General features: G+C 33.5%; 1 protein-coding gene across 3 annotated transcripts in view; it reads right to left on the bottom strand.

Annotated features, from left to right (window-relative positions):
* The window catches only part of LOC106876387 (LIM domain-binding protein 2), a 160,245-nt gene that overhangs the window by 6,503 nt on the left and 149,239 nt on the right, over nt 1-4,503 (bottom strand). The gene's annotated exons all lie outside the window — the stretch shown is intronic.

The following is a 4,503-nucleotide window of genomic DNA, read 5'->3' as shown; positions in this document are numbered from 1 at the left end:
ATATATATATATATATATATATATATATATATATATATATATATATATATACATATATACATATATATATACACACACATATATATATATATAAATATATATACATATAACTATGTATATATATAAATATATATATATATATGTAACAGACACATACACACACATTATAAAAGGTAAACAATTAAAATACTGAGGAAATCATTTAGTTGAAATCTAATCACAAATAATGTTGATGTTCAATGAAGTGGTGGTGGAGAGGAAAGAGCAGGGATTTGTGGTGGTGGGGACGGTGGTGATCAGGATTGTCCATGGAGGCAGCAGAAAAGTGAATTAATCTGTTGTCAACATGTTTCAAAAAAGGGATTCAATGGAGTGTGGGGTTAGTGGTGGTAACAGCAACGACAATAGCAGCAATATGTTAAATGGTCCAATGTTAGGATATGACAATGTTAGGACATGTGGAAACACTGTAATAAGGTGGGGGGTTTGGTTGATTAAAAGAAATACAATCTGTAAGAAACTTGGTTACTGCATCAAGTTCAATAGTTCACCAGCATGGTGTTATTGCCTAGTTCCCTGGCTAACCAATAATTTACCCAGTTACTTAACTGACCAACAAGTTGTATAGTAATCTAGTATTGATTTAAAAAAAAAATACTTATGCAGATAGCATCTCTGAGTAATTAATTCAATGACGTTCTTTACAAGTTGTATAAAAACACTAGTTGTTCATGATGTGTCTTTCAGGATGAAAAAGCCAGAAATCACCAAACCACAATAGTAATCCTAATGTAATTGTCTCCCTTGGACAATATAGCCCTTTTTGAAACTACCTTTGAACCTTGACCATTGCTGTTTGTAGATCGTAATGACTAACATCTTAGAAACTTGAGCATGTACCAAACTGTGGTGGTTCTCAAATTGTATGTCATAGCACACAGCAAGGAATATCTAAGTGCAACAGGGAATTTAAAAAAACCCCACAAATTTAAGGCTTTAAAAAAAATTTTCAAGTTTCCTGAAGAACGCATTATTCATAATTTTGTGGTATACAAATATAATTAAATAAAATGTAAGCAATAATTTTCTTTACTTCTTTACATATATTTTAAAACTTTAGAATGTTCTATTTTTCTCTTTTCAAGTTTCCTTACGAAGTGTACCAACAATTCTTTTTTTTTTATTTGCTCTCTAGTATGCCGTGAAGTCAAAAAGATTGAGGAACCACTGTTCAAAACTGATGGCAGTAGAAATATCTGCTTCAGGAGACTCATCTCCAACCACATCTAAAACAGAACCCATTCTTTGCCACATTCAAATGTTTTAATGATTTTTCCTTACATATCCCTGATATCTCCAACCTCAACCTTCCTTTCAAATGAATACCGCCTTATTCAGTAGGTCATACTGACCACTGGTCAATGAATATTTTCTTTTTAAGGTATGGGTTCCTTCAAGACATAATATATCTTATTTAATCACTATATCAACCCATCAATGGAAGTGATATATGTAATATATATAACCTTGTGCACTCTGCCCACACCTCCTGCACACTAACATGATATCTAATTTATACAATTGAAGTTGATATAATAGAAAGAGACAAGATAGACAGACAGATGGAAAGCAACTGCAAAATTGTTTTACTACACATATACAGACCAACTAAGAAAGACAAACTTAGTAAGGCTTGTACCCATAGATTACAGAAATACAGAAACTTGTTCAAAAACATCACAAACAATCCACATATTTACACAGAAGAAGCTGGAAGTGACAGGGGAGGAGGGAGAAGTTCATTGTAATTCAATTGTGATAATTAAGACAACAGTTACAAAATCTGCAATATGGGTTATATTTAGCACCAAATGAATGGAAACGAGGAGAAACAGAAAAATATTAAGGCAGGAAAACAAAGATAAGAGAAAGAAATAAACCATAATTTTGGTTAGTTTTAAATAAAACAATAGGTACAGACATGGTTGTGAGGCTAAGAAGCTTGCTTTGTAACCAAAGACATTTGCCTGATATATACAGGGGTACAAGTACATCGGGTAGGACCATGTGCAAGTGCCTTCTACTATAGCCTCAAGTTGACCAATATTTTGCAAGTGGACTTTGATGGACAGAAATTGTGAAGAAGCCTCTGTGTGTGTGTGTGTGTGTGTGTGCATGCGTGTGTGTGTGTGTGTGTGTGTGTGTGTGTGTGTGTGTGTACATGTGCTTAACCAATTAAAAAACTGGTGTTGTTCATGCTGTATCCGTTTATGTCCAGTAATGAAGCAACTGCGCAAATAGAGATCAATGAAGCCAGTACCAGATTGAAGGTTGAAACAACTGACAGAAACCCTGAAGATATTGCCCCAGCGTCACCGTAGTCCAATAACTGAAACCACAAATACCGAATAGCAGAGAAATATGGAAGCTTCCCAAACAAAAATTCTTAAGATTAGCCAATACAACATCGACATTCTCGTGTTGAACAAGGACACTGGACTTCCGTCAACTGAAACAGATATACCACCTCTAGCAACTAATTTAGTCTGTGTCACTTATCGTTCCGTAACTAACATCACTCTGCAAAATATAAAAGAAAATTCAAAAAGCATTACCATTTGTGGAAATGTCTGCTTTCGCTCAATTCCGAGAGGAGGCCAGTGAAAGAGCTGTGCAACTCTAATCAAGTGCAGGAAGTGAGAGAAAATATGTTTACTCCATTGTGTTCGAGAACCTTCTCCCAAAACAGAACAAATAAAATACAAAGTGACTAAATTTTCTTTAATATGATTAATTATTCTGCTCTCCCATACCAACACATACACTGTCAGTTCTTACCTAGTCAAACTAATTTTATCAAAAAGCTACAAGTTGCTTCTTGTTTTAACGTAATTAAATCATTCTGCTACTTTATTCCTAATTTCTGTCTTATCTAAATCTCCTATTACTTACAAAATTACAAATTTTCATAGGAATGTCAAGAGATTGAGACCAAACTGGAAGACTGCTGCCAAAGGCTATTGTTGAATTAATTGATTCAAATATCTATTTTACCAAACCCCAAAATACTGAAATGCAATGTTGACTTCAGCAGGCTTTGAACTCAACATGAAAGGATACTAAAATTTTGTCTGCAAATCTACTAATTTTTCTTATCAATCACCAAACTAACATTATTTTACAATATTTCAAGCACAGTGTGCAATCACAGGAACCAGTTTTTAATCACACCCAAACTCCCAGCATTAATGAAACAGAAAATAAATGGGAGGAGGCTATTAGTGTGTCACAAAGAAGAAACAAAATCTAATGACACAGATATCTTTACATAGATAACATCCAAGATGGCAAGAACACTTCATGATGTAGTCTATAGATAAATTCATACATTTGATAACAATAATAAAACTAGTTAACTCTGTAATTCTGCAATTGTGACAATACATACAGTATCAAGTAATGAAAGAGAAGACAAAATCAAAGGTGTTATACGTCTGGGAACTTAGCATAAGTTGTAGTAAGAGTTTGATCTATTCTCTACTCTTCCTAGTTGCTCAATACTGATATAAATAAAATTTCAAAGAATTATTACTATCACTCTTTTTCTGAAGTAATGAAATGGTCACAAGCTCAGTGTTCCCCAAGAACACCCTAACCAAACAGTTTTAACAGCATGAATTACTGAGCTGACCGATTCCATTATTCCAATATTCTGTGTAACTTTCAGTTTCACACAGTTATAAACCAAGCACTTATATCCTTGAAGTATGAAGCTTAGAATGAAAGTCACTGGCAAGCTTAAGGTCCAGTGAAATCTAAAAACGAGGAGAGGAAGGGGAAAATCTCTTAAATTAAGGGGAAACTGTTGGACTAAACATTAAAAATTGCTGGCACCTGTAATTTGACATGTTTTGCTACTAATTGCAAACAATATTTCTATCTATCTATCAATTTATCTGGCTTTGCATCTATATCTCATTCCCTCTCTCTCTATATATAGGAAGAGATATTGGACAAGTTTAGGATATTACCTTAGAAACATGTATTTGTATCAGTGAGAATAAGCCAGGGACAAGAATGGTAAAAAAAAAAAAAAAACAACTTGCAAAAATATTTCAGTTTTTCCTAAATTATTGTCGGCAGTTTTCCCCACCTTCCATTTTAATAATGTAGGACAATTTCCCCTCCTCTCCACTGCAGTCCCAAATTTGTGCACTTGCGGGCATGGTTTAATGAGATTTGAACATGTCATTTGCCAGGTAAACCAGGAATAAAACATAATTGTTGTCATAAGGTTAGAACTTATAATCAAGGAGCCTCAATAAAAGTACATTAGTACTTTACCTACCTTCACAACATTGTTTTTACTCCATAAAAGAACATTAGCTGTGAGGATAAGGCAGTATGAAGTAGAAATAATAAAAAAATAATGAAAAATCCTAAATAGTTTATCCAGCTAAAATTTTTATGTTCAGATAAAGGGCATTCTTTTTTTTTTTTTTT

Source organism: Octopus bimaculoides, chromosome 14 (assembly GCF_001194135.2).
Source record: "Octopus bimaculoides isolate UCB-OBI-ISO-001 chromosome 14, ASM119413v2, whole genome shotgun sequence".
Taxonomy (NCBI): Eukaryota; Metazoa; Mollusca; class Cephalopoda; order Octopoda; family Octopodidae; genus Octopus; species Octopus bimaculoides.
Note: the sequence above shows the minus strand (reverse complement) of the source record. Positions and strands in the feature narration are given on the sequence as shown.